The sequence below is a fragment of the Sorex fumeus genome, unplaced genomic scaffold, assembly GCF_029834395.1.
Source record: "Sorex fumeus unplaced genomic scaffold, SorFum_2.1 ptg000006l, whole genome shotgun sequence".
NCBI lineage: Eukaryota > Metazoa > Chordata > Mammalia > Eulipotyphla > Soricidae > Sorex > Sorex fumeus.
In genome coordinates, this window is record NW_026606063.1 from 43,631,997 (window position 1) to 43,646,806 (window position 14,810).

At 40.1% G+C, this 14,810-nt stretch overlaps 1 pseudogene; it reads right to left on the reverse strand.

Moving 5' to 3' along the window:
* Positions 1-2,190: 2,190 nt before the first annotated feature.
* LOC130036688 (60S ribosomal protein L7-like) lies at positions 2,191-2,991 on the reverse strand (annotated as a pseudogene).
* Positions 2,992-14,810: the final 11,819 nt, after the last annotated feature.

The following is a 14,810-nucleotide window of genomic DNA, read 5'->3' on the forward strand; positions in this document are numbered from 1 at the left end:
AAATCATGCCTTTTGACTTCTAGTTAAAGAGCAGTAGGAATCATATGTAATCATGGTAACTAATGATGCATTTTTATTGAAAGTTTTTGACTTACCTTTGAAAATATAGTTATTACTTCACTGTCACTGTCAATGTCACTGTCACTGTCCTCCCGTTGTTCATTGATTTTGCTCGAGCGGGCCAAATAACGTTTCCATTGTGACAATTGTTACCGTGTTTGGCATATCGAATATGTCACGGCTAGCTTGCCAGGCTTTGTTGTGCGGGGGAGATACTCTCAGTAGCTTGCTGGGCTTCTGAGAGGGGTGGAGGAATCAAACTCGGGTTGGCCATGTTGGCCACTTGCAAGGCAAATGCCCTACTCGTTGTGCTATCGCTCCAGCCCATAGTTATTACTTCAAATATTATATATAACATGTTTTTCTTATATCTGTAGCTGTATTCTTGAAAAAAATCTCTTTCCCTATATAGCTCTAATTCAAATGATGATTCATTCCCATTTTTAGAAATCCGAAGGTCAAAATATTGTTCAGATATAGTGCTTCATCTGTCAGATATTGAAAGTCTTCTATCAATTGTCCTTCTTAATTTTTAAGTCATTTTTGCCCATTTTGAGGTTATGGGGCTCTTATATATGTTTGATTGGATTCAGTCAAATGGGCTGTGCAGCTTTTACTATGGCTTGTAATTTTTTTCATTATAATAAAAAAGCCTTTTAAATCACTGCTACTTAGAATTATATTGAAAATACTTGTGATACTTTTATATACAGTGAGTTTAATGCCAGGATGTGAAAGCAAATTGATTGTAGGCAATTCTGTGCTTGAGTACCCCAGAGTAAAAGGAATTACACTGCTAACCCTGGGGACCTGCTCTCAGAAACGCTGTCTGCGCACTCAGACATCCACCAGCAGGTGAGAAAAGGAGTTGCTTAATTCTGATCTGAAATTATATAAACATTTTAATTCAGGAAAATAATTTTTGCAGGGAAAAATATAACCTCAAGAGACACTTACGGTTAATGTTTTTAATTTAGTAAAATGAGCTTCCAGGAAAATATGTCATCTTTGCAATAAGCATTTGAACACTAAGAGTGACTTCAACTTAGACTTGTTTCTATCTGGCGGGTGTGTTGGGCGTGGAGGGGCTTGGCTGGAATAGCTGATAAAACCCTCATGGACTTTTTACCTCTGACACCCTGGTCAGAGTGAGAAGTACTTGGGGCTTTTAACTAGAGTCTCTAATGACACGAATCTCAATCAGTTTGAGGAGCAGCTGACATGTTTCAAGACTGACCTTAGATGGTCATGCAAGCATTAGAGAGAATGGATTAATTTTTGGGGGGAGGGGCCTTTGGTTAGATTATGACCCCTGACCAGTCACTCTGATTCTCTTTTCATGGATTTTCAAGGTGAAAGGTTCCAGGAATCAAAGAGGTTTTGGGCTTTTCAATGAACACTAAAAAGCAGATATGTCAGGCTTGATTTTAGTAGACAGACTAGAAGCAGATATCTATTCACTTTCCTTTCCAAGCTTATCTGGACAGATATTAAGGGAGAGTGAAGGTGGAAAATTAAAGGACAGAATGTGTCTGTTGACATGGATCATTAGTACCCAGAGGAGCTGAAAGGAAAAATCAGTAAAGGCCCATGAATCTGGAGACAATATGGTTGTAAAAGAACGCCAGACCTCTCAAGTACAAGTGCATTTCTATCAAGCGTGTAGCCTTGAACAACTTCTAGAGGGAAACTCACAACACAGTGACCATTGCCACTCTTTGGAACTGAAGATTATTTATCTACCAGTACTTCAGAAGAGACGGCCTCACCCAAAACTTTGCTTCTAGGTTCTCATACTTTCCCAGGTTCAGCTTTACCTGTAAGTCATTCTCAGTAGCTTACAATATCCATCTTCTACTCAGGGAAATCGCTTGTCTGTAGCGGTGTCTAAAAATGCAGATCCTAGAGTTTGATATCTACATTATCATTTCTTATTTGTCATATTCTTCTATTACTTTAGGCAAATTCTATAGCTTCTTAATCTGTAAGATGAGAAAAATTGAGTTAATATATAAAAATGTATATATAATACGTGTAAAGTTCTTTTTTACCACCATTGTATGCATCTTCCCAACCAGATTATGGAATTTTTTTTCAGTTTGAAAGCAGTCATTTATTAACTAACCAGATTATAAAAATATGGTAGATGCCTTAGTTCATTTGTCTAATCAGCCAGTTGATCTGGTCTTCTCTGTTGCCAGCATCTCCACCTTCTACAAAATGGGTGGTCTTCTTTTTCATCCCACGCCGGGGAGAAGATAATTTGAAGGGCCAGAGAAAGTTGTTTGCCTCTTTGAAGCACTTTCCAACAGTATAGATCTCATGAATCAGATCCTCCTTGCAGATGATGCCATATTTACCCAGAGTTTGCGCAATCAGTGCTTTATTCGTTAAGGCAATTCGCTTCTTGTGGATTTTGCCATAGCTACGCTTGTAGATCAATTCAGTTACTGACATCAGGTTTGGATACCCCCATGCAATACAGTGTTCCATGATCCGCAGCGTGTTAATCGAAGCTCTGTTGAGTTTAACAAAGGTACCATTGAAGATCTGGAGGGAAGGCAGAGAAGCTGCAGCACCTTTCGAACCTTAAGACTCACACCATTGATACCTCTGATTCTGAATGACAAAAGACAATTTGCGTTCCTGCCAACTTTTCTTCCCATCCTAGCTATGCGAATCTCTTTCCTGTACACCTGCCTATACTCCTTGTGATAATGCTTAGCTTTTTCCGTAGATCAGCTTCCTCCTGTCCTTTCAAAGCATCTTTTGAGCAAACTTTTTTCTCAGGCACTTGATCTTCAGCTCTGTGAAATTCTTTAGCTTTTTCTTCAGGGTTTCTGGCACATCGGGAAGCTTCTTTTTCTTCTCTCTGGCTCCTGCTGCCGATTTAGCAGGGACCTTCTTTTTCTTCTCTTCTGCACTCTCCATGGTTCCAGTAGGAAAAGAGGAGATTATGGAATTTGAATGCTGAGGCAGTGTGTTGTTTCTGTAGCCATGTGCACTTGGAAATACATGTATGAATGTGGATAGGAATGAAAGCATTTTTTCCCTTTTTTTTTTCTTTTTAGGTCACATCCTGCGTTGCACAGGAGTTACTCCTGGCTCTGCACTCAGGAATTACCCCTGGCAGTGCTCATGGGACCATATGGGATGCTGGGAATCAAACCCGGTTGACTGTGTGCAAGGCAAATGCCCTACCTACTGTGCCAGTGCTCCAGCTCCCAGGCATGAAAGTATTTTTAACTGTAGATCCTAAGTTAATTGCCCTGACCACAATGAAGACATGACCAAGCAAAGGCATAAAAGATCCTTGTGATACGATGTCATGTGCAAATATTGTTGGAAGGGATCATTTGATCTAATATTTTCCTTTTATAGCTAGCTATAGCTCGAAAAAATGTAATCTATAGCCATATTTTAGTAGCCCTGAGATTATTTTCCTTGTCATTGTTCATTTGCTGCAGTACCCAATTCATGACAGCATATTAACTCTGACTCTATGTAACAAAGCAGATTTGGTCCAATTGTTTTGAGAACCTTCTTACAATTTTGCATGTGAAAAGTATGCTCACTTCTGAATTTCCTAAACTATTCTCCAGATTACCCATTTTGGTATTTTGAAAACTGTCTGCCAAAATAGTAGAGTTTATTGTCAACAGCCCATCCCTTCTAAATTTAATGCCAATAAATGTAATTCTGATCCGATACAACAGGTCTCTCCAGCCTATCTAAAAGAGGATGGCTAAAATGTTTTGATTCTCGGGTAAACTTGACATTTTCAAGGTAAGTGGATGCTAGTATGGCCTTGTAAGTTAAAAGCAACATTTTATAATCTTGGCAAGATGTAATGGGTAGTCAAAGTAATGAAGCTAACCCAGGCGTAATGATTAATCACTGCTTTCAATATCAGTCCTATTTTACAACATGAAGAGGATTGTCACTTGCTTCAAACATATCTTGTGTATTTCTAATATTTAGCTTTTTTTTTCCATGCTGTTTTTCATAAAAGCAATAGTCTTTTTGCTCCTATCTTGCTCTCAAGAGACCAGTTTTACCTTCCCCATAAAGGAGCCCTTCTGAGATGTTCTAGCTTACAGAGAGTGAGAGTAGGTAAGGGTTAATAACACACTGTGTTTATAAAGTGTAAATCTTTAAATGTCCATGATATCTTACTGTTCATTTATGAATATTGCTCAACATAGACTTCTGCTTGTTTCGGGCAGAGCTGAGTAGGGCTTGTACATGTAATCTGGCCATCTGTACTATGGACTAATGCAACTTCTTGTTGTCTGGTCTTCCTGCGAATGCATTATATAGATTGCAGTTCATTTAGAATGCAGCTGCCAGGGTCGTGACTCACACAGAGATTAATCATTACGCCTGGGTTAGCTTCATTACTTTGACTACCCATTACATCTTGCCGAGATTATAAAATGTTGCTTTTAACTTACAAGGCCCATACTAGCATCCACTTACCTCGAAGACACATATTTATGTTGTTTCCTTTGTGTTATCAGGTCACTGAAAATTGCTAGCATTCTCCATAAGCTTTGACTTCAAAAATTAATGCCTAAGCTTTCTGAAATTAAACCAAGTAAAATTAGTAGAAAAATAAATCTTGTGCTTATTATAATACTACAAAATTTACATGGCACATATAAATGACTAGGTAAAAGTTTTGAAAGAAGGAACTTTTTTTTTCACTTTACCCTCAATTGAAAATGTCATAGAAATAAAATTTGTTCTGAAATTGTAGAGCTACTAATTAAAATGCTGCTTTTCAAGTTGATAACAATCTATATTTTCCATAGCGTTTTTCTATCTACTTCATCATATAATTCATTTTCATACTAATAATAATAAAGAAGACTCTAAAAGAGAGTGCTGCTCTTTTTTCCTAAAGTAGTGAGCAGATGAAAAATAAAAAAAAATTTCCAACAAAAATAGCTTCATTAGTTCAGTTAATAGAAATGAGTAAGAGTTATAGATAAAGATGTACTTCACTAATTCCCCAAAGTATACACACACACACACACACACACACACACACATACACACATATATGTATGCTTTTTTACATATATATATTGAGGTCTTCCCAAAAACAAAGAGAAAAATGGTCAATAAAAGTATTAAAGAACATCTGTGGAAGTTCGCTTTCTGTATTTCTTTAATTGTAATCTCTAACAATTATATACATAAAGTTAAAATTAACTCTTAAAATGTATGTGACATAAATGTTGATCTAAAGATGAAATTGAAAGTTAAAGATGTGACTCATTCTATTTAGGACCATGGGTTGTAGATAAGAATTTCCATTCTTGTAGAATAAAGTCTTTGAATATTTGTTTTCATTATGGGAACTTAATCTTATCCATGCTTCTTTGTATAGACAATAAGGGTAAATTATTTCTAATGAATGAAAAAAATACTGACTAGCAAGTAAATATAAAGTTGCTGACTATAAAATTCAAAAAGATTTACTTTAAATGCTAGGTATTACTATAAGCACTTCACAAACCTGTTTAATCCTTACTTCTGTGTGGTTGATATTATTGTTATCTTCATTTTATTAAAGAAGTATCAGAAGCTAATAGAGTTCAGTAAACTCTATCAGTGAATAACCAATAAGAAATGCCACGAGGATTCAAACCCACATATTATTGCTCCTGAACTAGTATTTTATGCACTACAATATACCACGTTTGGACTCAATGTAAGGCACCATCTTTTATTGTCAAATTTTTTTCTGAGATCTGTTTACCAAAACAGCAAGTTTTAGGCAAGAAGAACTAAAATTAATGGCTTTGATGATACACTGGTTATGATTCATAAGATTCAATCCAAGTTATCCTATAGATAACTGAGGAATTTTTGATAGTAGGCAAGAATATTATTTTGAGAACAAATGGAAGGTTTTCAGACTAAGGACTAAGGTATATCATTTATAAGATAACTAAAAGCATCCAGCACCCTCTAATCCTAGATATAAATATTTGTTCTTAATAAGAGCTTACTTACCATTGAATAGAGAAAACTTAGTATTTGTTTATGCAGATGAAATATAAATCTTGGACTATTTTAAACAAGTAGTACTTGGAGTATCACCCAAGGACCAGTCTGCTCTGCTTCTCCACAAATAAATAAGGATATAGAAAGAATATAACATTCAGTTTTTATTATCTTACCTCTAGAATTGACATGGACAGTGGATTCAATAGTATCTTATTTTCACAGTTTCTTAGGAACATAAACAAGAATTGTAGGCATGAGCACCTTGGAATACACAGTAATTATTCAATTATTTTTTTTTTTTAGAAAACACATTGACGTAATCTTTTACTGTTCATTTCTGTTCCACTGGATTTCAGTTTCCTTCTGATCAATAATATTTTATTCTCCTCACTATCTTTGAATAGACTTTTCTAACTCAGTTATTCAATATGTGTTGAATCATAGCTGTAAAAGCTGGCATTTGATCCAGTTTATTAACATCCACAAGGTACAGCAATTATGTTAAGAAGAAGGACATAAAAAATTAGATGTAGGTTTTTCCCTTAAATTAATTAGGTTTGTTGAATTCATGTAATCAGATTGTTTCAGAGTATACTAGTGCAACTACAGCTCACTACTTGAGTATTATATTCCTGAGAAAAACAACAATCTGTTTGTGTGATTTCTCTTAGCAATAAATCCTATGTAAAGGCTCTCCCATTGATCATCGATTTGCTCGAGCGGGCCCAGTAACGTCTCCATTGGAAACTTTGTTGTTACTGTGTCTGGCATATCCAAAACTCTGGGCTGAAGCGATATAGCACAGCGGGTAGGGCGTTTGCCTTGCACGCAGCCAACATGGCTGACCCGAGTTCGATTCCTCCGCCCCTCTCGGAGAGCCCGGCAAATCCTATGAACTAGTTAGAAATCATATGACATTTGTCATTTGGGGACTTGATATAAAAAAAAAGCACATAGAAAAGTAACTAAAAAATATCTTTAAAAAAATAAAAGCTGAGGGTATGGTGCCACCAGCAGGTCAATCTGTACCTGTGAGGTGAGTGCATCAGCAGCCTGATGCCACCGTCAGACTTTAAGATAGCCCAACATTGCTGCTGTGCCTTTGGCCAGACCCCAAAAACTTGGGGCAAAGTTTACCAAGAAAGTAAACGGCCAAAAGTTAGGTATGTAGGAGACACACCCACAAACCACCTCTGGCTCAGCTATGTAATTGGAGGCATGGCCTCTGGTTCCTGATTGAACTGCTTAATGACTATAATCCCAGAGACTCAGAAATGAATCTCGGAACCCAAAGGCTTTTGGCAGAAATGCGTCCTGTTCCTGCAGTAGGTTATCAGCACTGGGCCAACCAGGTGTGAATAGGTTTTGTGCCTTGGCCTGTTCCCCCTGGCGGCCTGGTGGCCACCATCCTCCAGAGGCCACTGGACAGTCAGGTTTGGGCCTGCAGTGATGAGACACATGGGGCCTCACCACATGGGGTTGGAACCGGCCCTTTCCTTCCCATCCCAACAAGATCCCGAGTTGCCACCTACAAACAGCCTCTCTGGCTCCAGATCAAGCTGATTAATGGCCATGATCCTAGAAACTCAGAAACAAATCTCGAAACCCAGAGGCTTTTGGCAGAAATTTATCTGGACCGTATACAAGGTGGCTGCAGCCTCAGAGCTTATTGGAAAGTTAGGTATGAGCCGGCAGTGATGGGGCAACTGCAGTCTCATGGGAAGGGGTTAGTACCGGCTCGTCCTTCACGCCCTACCGAGGTCAGGAGTTCCCCCCAATGAGCGGCTCTCTGGCATGGCCATGGCTCCAGAGGGAAAAGGACTTAGTCCAGAGACTGGCAGCTTGCGGGAGAAAAGTGAATGGACCGTGAATTAAACTACAGCTCCATGCCTACCCAGGAGGGAAAGGGTGTTGCTCTCTTCTGCCTCCCCCCCACCCCCACCCCAGCAGCAAGGTGGCTGCCGCCTCAGAGCTTATAGGAAAGCCAGGTATGAGCTGGCGGTGACGGGGCAACTGCAGTCTCATGGGAACGGGGGTAGTACTGGCTCGTCCTTCACGCCCTACCGAGGTCATGAGTCGAGGTCATGAATTGCCTCCCACGAGCAGCTCTCTGCCACAGCCATAACTCCAGACACACAGAAACCAATCTCGTAATTATCTGGCTCTTTGCAGAAATCCAAAATCGCAGCTGCAAGACATTATATGATTCTTATAACCAGCTATAGAAAACAAAGTATTTCACAATGCCTTTTCTGCGATTCTGATTGTTGGGGGGAAAATTCTAAACAACAATGGTGCATCTTTTGTTGAAATAATGAATGTAATCAATGTAGAGAAGAGTTAAGTAGAAATTATCTGCCTCACAGGCATTGGGAGGGGTGGGAGGGGGGTATATTGGGGTTCTTGGTGGTGAAAAATGAGTACTGGTGAAGGGAAAGGTGTTTGATCATTGTATGACTGAGACATAAACCTGAAAACTTAGAAACTTTTCCCACAGTGATTCAATAAATAAATATAAGAAGAAAAATAAATAAAATTATGGGAATAAAAGTAAGGTCGAGTTCTTGCCCAATTCAATCAGCTAATCAGTGACTGAATAAATAGCAGTACTTCTACATAAAAAAAAATAAATAAAAGCAGCAAAATGTCAAATCTTAGAATATTTTGTCTATTATAAATGTTGACATTAAAATTAATTCTGGTGTGGCATTTTCTTTTCAATGAAATACTTTAGTAAGCTTGATGCATCATTTGTGACATACTCTGATTCATTTAATTTGTCATGCAAAATAGAAAACAGTGCTTATTTCTCATTTTATGTTTGGTTTTTATTCAAAATAGAGTATATTTGGTCTGATACTTGATCACTTGATCACTTGACTTCCCATTAATCATTGATTTGCTCAAGCGGGTGCCAGTAACGTCTCCATCTGTCGCTGTTGCGTGCTAGTGTAGCCCAATGGCGTCTGTTCGATCTAGGAACACGAAGAGCCTCAAACCGATCATTCATGGTCTTGATGAAGAAGTCTGACTATCTGGTAGGTGGGCAGCCACATGGTCTTTTGACGTCCTGTGGAATCCAGTCGGTAACGGCTCTAGTCCAGCAGTCGTCTCAAATCTCATTATGTGTCCAGCCCATCTGATTTTTGATGCCTTGGCAAACAAGACAGCATCCCTGATTCTTGATCATCAATAGAGGTCAGAACTCCAGATTCTTTCTCTCATTTAAGTGAAACGTGATAATCCAAACATAGCTCTTTCGATTCCTCTTTGGGACACCCGAATAGTCTTCTCATCCTGTTTGCATAGGGCCCAGGTCTCTGGGGTGTATGTTAATGCAGGAAGAACAGTGGAATCAAAGAGATGTGCCTGGAGCCAGAGGTTCTTTGAACTGTTAGCTATTTCTTCGACGCTCTTGAAGGCGTTCCAAGCCGCTCTCTTCCTCCTGTGCAACTCAGGTGCCAGGTCATTTGTCATGTTGACTTCTTGACCTAGGTACACATAATTGTTGCATTCGGAGATGGTCGTTCCATTAAGAGTGAATGGAGCATCAGGAATGAGGCTGTTTCTCATAAACATTGTCTTCATGAGATTCAGCTGTAGTCAGACCTTTCCACACTCATGTTTGAAGTCGGTCAGCATTTGTGCTGCTTGGCTAGTGTCTGGTGTTATTAGAACGATGTCATTAGCAAAGTGGAGGTGGCGTAGTTGCTGACCATCTATCTTAACTCCCATTTCTTCCCATTCCAGTCATCGCATGATATTCTCGAGGGTGGCACTGAAGAGTTTTGGTGAAATGGTATCACCCTGCCGAACCCCTCTCTTGACATCGATGATCACTTCTTTGTAGAATGGTGATATCCTGGTAATTTTTTTTAAGTTTATTTATTTATTTATTGAATCACCATGGGAAAGGTTACAAAGCTTTCAGGTTTAGGTCTCAGTCATGCAAATATCAAGCACATTTCCCTTTACCAAAACTTATTTTTTACCATGAAGAACCCTAATAAAACCCCACCCCACACCCCTCCCAGTCCCTGTGGGGCAGATGAATTCTAGTTAACACTCTATCTGCTTTGATTAGATTCATTGTTTCAATAAAAGATTCACCACTATTATTTAGAGTTTACCCCCCCACCCCGAATCAGACATGCTGACAAAGCATTGTGAAGTGATTTGCTTTCTACAGCTGGGTTCAAGAATTATATGTTGGTTTTGGATTTCTGCTATTTTACTTATTGACCCTAGAAGTATTTCTACTGAAAGTCAGATAGTTAAGAAATTGGTTTCTGTGCTCTGGAGTCGTGGCGGTGCTGGAGAGCCGCTAGTGGGGGGCAACTGGTGGCCTCGGTAGGGCGTGAAGGGTGGACCGAAACGCCCCCCTTCCCATGAGGTTTTAGTCGCCCCCAGTCCCCCGGCTCATACCTGCTGTCCACAAGGCTCCCATGCGGCCGCCATCTTTCTTTCCAGAGAGGAGAAGGCGACTGGGGCAACACCCTTTCCCCTCCGGACAGACCTGATGGCCTGGATTAACGCATAGTCCGTTCACTTTTCTGCTCCAAGCTGCCGGGTTCTGCATTAAGTCCTTGTGCTTCTGGGGCCGTGGCCATGCTGGAGAGCCGCTCGCGGGGGGCAACTGGTGACCTCGGTAGGGCATGAAGGACGGACCGGAACGCCCCCCTTCCCATGAGGTTTTAGTCGCCCCCACTCCCCCGGCTCATACCTGCTGTCCACAAGGCTCCCATGCGGCCGCCATCTTTCTTTCCAGAGAGGAGAAGGCGACTGGGGCAACACCCTCTCCCCTCCGGACAGACCTGATGGCCTGGGATATCCTGGTAATTAATCTGTAGTACAGCTCATGAAGGATCCTAATGTATTGAGCTTGAATGCCCTGATTGGCTAGGGCTTCAATGACTGCTTCTGTCTCAGCAGAATCAAAGGCCTTCTTTAAATCAATGAACATTAGACAGAGTGGCATCTTGAACTCCCAAGAAACCTCAATGAGCTTGGTTATGGTGTGGATATGGTCGATTGTGCTGAATCCTTTGTGGAACCCAGCTTGCTCGCATGGTTGTCCTTCATCTATTGTTCTGCCAATCCTATTCAGGATGACTCTAGTGAATAGCTTGTAGATGACAGACAATAGGCAGATTGAGCAATAGTTGCCAATGTCGTGGATGTCTCCCTTCTTGTACAGTAGTACAGTCCTGCTGGTTTTCCATTGGGACAGAACCTTGCATTCAGACAGGTAGCGTGTGAATTTTCGAGCCAGTGTATTGATGAGCACTGATGGCAGGTTCATCAGGTGTTCAGGTCTGACCTTGTCTGGGCTGGGTGCTGTTTGTTTCTTTACCAACAAAATGGCGTGTCAAAATTCAGAAGGGAGAACATTGGGAATGACATATCCATCTTGCAGAATTTGGTATGTGGTCAGGTGGACATGGATATCAAATAGATCTGAGTAGAAGTCAGGGATATTCTCCATTGCCCTTCTGGAAGATGTGATAGATTCATCAGGATGTTAGAGGGCTGTCATCTTGATCTTGTAGTTGACAAAGGACAGGTAGATGTTACAAATGCTTTTCCTGGCATCTGCTGCATCTACTAGCACTTCTGCTCTTCTCTCTTTGAGATTTTCCTTTATCGCATCTCTGCACTGCTTTGCGAGCTCGGACGTTCGCTTGCGGTTGCCTGAGGCATGCGCCAAACCACTTTGGCAAATGAGCTCGAGAGTTTTTGAAGATGGGTGTTTTTTTTGTGGTTATCTCTCTCTTGGCGTTCCTTGCACAATCATGGAGATGCTGAACCAGTCGATCATATTCTTTGTCAATGTTGTCATCAACGGCATCTTCCCATGTTGCAGCAATAGTGCCAAAGAGCTCCCAGTTGGTGTTTATTCTGGGAGTTCTCTTCTTAAACTTTGCAGCCCTTTCTCCCTGCTTCATGAAGTAGAATTTTGCACAAAGGAGACGGTGGTCCGATCCCGTTTGGAATTTTGGGACAACAGTGACATCGGTCAGGCAAAACCATCTATTGAATATGATGTGGTCTATTTCATTGTGGAATCGTCCACTGGGAGAATCCCATGTCCAATGTTTTGCCTTCTGGAACTGAGTTACCATGGATGGTCTTGGTCGACATGATGAACTCAGACAATCTCTCACCCTGTTCGTTCTGTTCTAAGCCATAGGTCCCAATGTGGAGTTCTTTCGCTGATCTTCTCGGTCCTATCTTGGCATTAAAACCACCGACAATGATCTTGTAGAAGGTGTAGTCTTCTTTATAGAACTTCTCCAGCTCCATGTTGAACTTCTCAATTTGGTCTGTGAAGCAGTGTTAAAGGAATTTGGGGGTAATTATTATTTTCTTTTTGTGTGTCGCATTTGGTGATGCTCATGGTTATTCCTGGTTCTGCACTCAGGAATTACTACTGGTAGTGCCTGGGGGACTATATGAGATGCCGGGAATGAAACCCTTGTCGACTGCATGCAAGGCAAATGCCCTACCCACAGTATTATTGATCTGTCAAGCAGTGTTAAGGGAGTTTGGGGGTGATTATTATTATTATTTTCTTTTTGTGTGTCACATTTGGCGATGCTCATGGTTATTCCTGGATCTGCACTCAGGAATTTCTCCTGATAGTGTTTGGGGAACTATATGAGATGCCAGGGATGAAACCCTGTTCGACCACATGCGAGGCAAATGCCCTATCCACAGTATTATTGCTCTGGCCCCTTAGGAGTCATTATTTTCATTCTTATACAGCTCGGTTGAATGGTTCCATGTAAAGATCTGACAATGCAGAGTTGCCTAGGTCCTGCATTGCTGGGGATTATCCAGGCTCCCCTGGTGATGTTTGGAGTTCTCCAGGGCCACATCCAACAATTAGCATGGTTGCTGGTGCTGGGAGTCAAATAAGGCTAAGATACATGCTAAGCATGTGCCTCCATCCCTGTTATATCTCTCTGGCCTAATATCTCTCTCTTCCTCTAGTTTACTGATGATGCTGTGTACCATGTTCTTCACTGTATCACTGTCATCCTGTTCATCGATTTCCTCGAGCAGACACCAGTAACATCTCCATTTGTCCTAGCCCTGAGATTTTAGCAAGTGCCACATTAGAGGCTCCTTCAGGGTTAGGGGAATGAGACCTATCATTGTAATTGGGTTTTGACATATCGAATATGTCACGGGAAGCTTTCCAGACTCTGCCATGCAGGCAGGACACTAAGTAGCTGCTGGGTTCTCTGACAGCAAGAACTAGACAATAAGCTTGAACTAGACAAGCTTTCATGAGCTTGGTTTTATAGTCTCTGGATCTTGGAAAGTGTTGTGGTTCTGGCAGCATTTGGTGAGCTCTTGCTAGCCCTTGAAAATCTGGGAGAGAGAGAGTGTAAATCTCATTCCGGGCCATACCATATCCGCAGCAAGTCTCCAAGGTGAACAGCCTCTGGCATATTGGAACAATGTAGGTAAGGGAAGTCAGCAAGCCAGAGCCATACCATGTTCTTTTAGGTGATTAATTTGTTATTTATTTTATTATTTATTATTTTAATTTTTTTTAAGATAGTGATTTACAAAATTGTTCCTAATAGAATTGTCTCAGGCATACAAAGTTGCAAAACCAGTCCTACCATCAGTGTCTCCAGTGTTGCTGCCATCCCCGTCTGCCCTCTTGCCAGGTATATAACAAATTTATTTCTTAGTGGTTGCTCCAACAAAAACCTAAAGAAACAGCAAACAAAATTATCAGAAGATAAATCAATAAAATTAAATTTGTAAGAATAATTGATATATGATTTTAACCTGTGTAAATAAGGAAATGCAAATCATTTAGTACAATATAGTATACAGATTATGCTCATTTACATAACTAAATTTTCAAATCTAGCATCTTAATATATGACATTAAATTTTATTTTACACTTGAACCTTGTTGTAGAATCATCATATCTTTCCCATTATAAATGAAGCTTCTTCCCACCACCACCCCACCTTGGCAGACATATAACAATTTTATTTCACATTACTTGGTCTATAAACCTTAAAAGAATAACAAATAAAATTATTAGAAAATAAAAAATAAAAATCAATTTGTGGTGATTAATTGCTATATGTTTTTAACCTTTTTAAATCTAGTACAGGACAACCATGTAAAACATTAGTTAGTAGCATATTCAGTAACACGTGTTGGGAAGTTTCTCCGTCTTTTAAAGGAGCTCTTTCAGTGCTTCTTGCAAAACTGATTTCAAGGCTATGAATTCCCTGACCTCTTGCCTATCCATGAAGCTCTTTATCTCTCCTTCAGATCTGAATAATAGTAAAACTGGATAGAGAATTTTTGACGAGGTGTTCAGTTTGTTGAGCTTTTGTGCTATGTCTTTCCATATTCTTCTTGCTTGTTGCATCTCATTTGATAGATCTGTACATCTTATGAACTTTCCTTTGTATATAAGTTTACTTTTTTAAAAAAATTTATTTATTGAATCACCGTGAGAAAGTTACAAAGCTTTCAGGTTTAAGTCTTGGTCATACAATAATCAAACACTCCTCCCCTCACCAGTAATTATTTTTCACCACCAAGAAGCCAAATATACCACTCCCTATGCCTGTGAGGCAGATGATTTCTACTTAACCCTCTCTCTACTTTGAATACATTCATTGTTTCAACAAAAGATGCACCATTATTGTTTGGAATTTCCCCTAAACAATCAGAACTGCTGAAAAGGCAT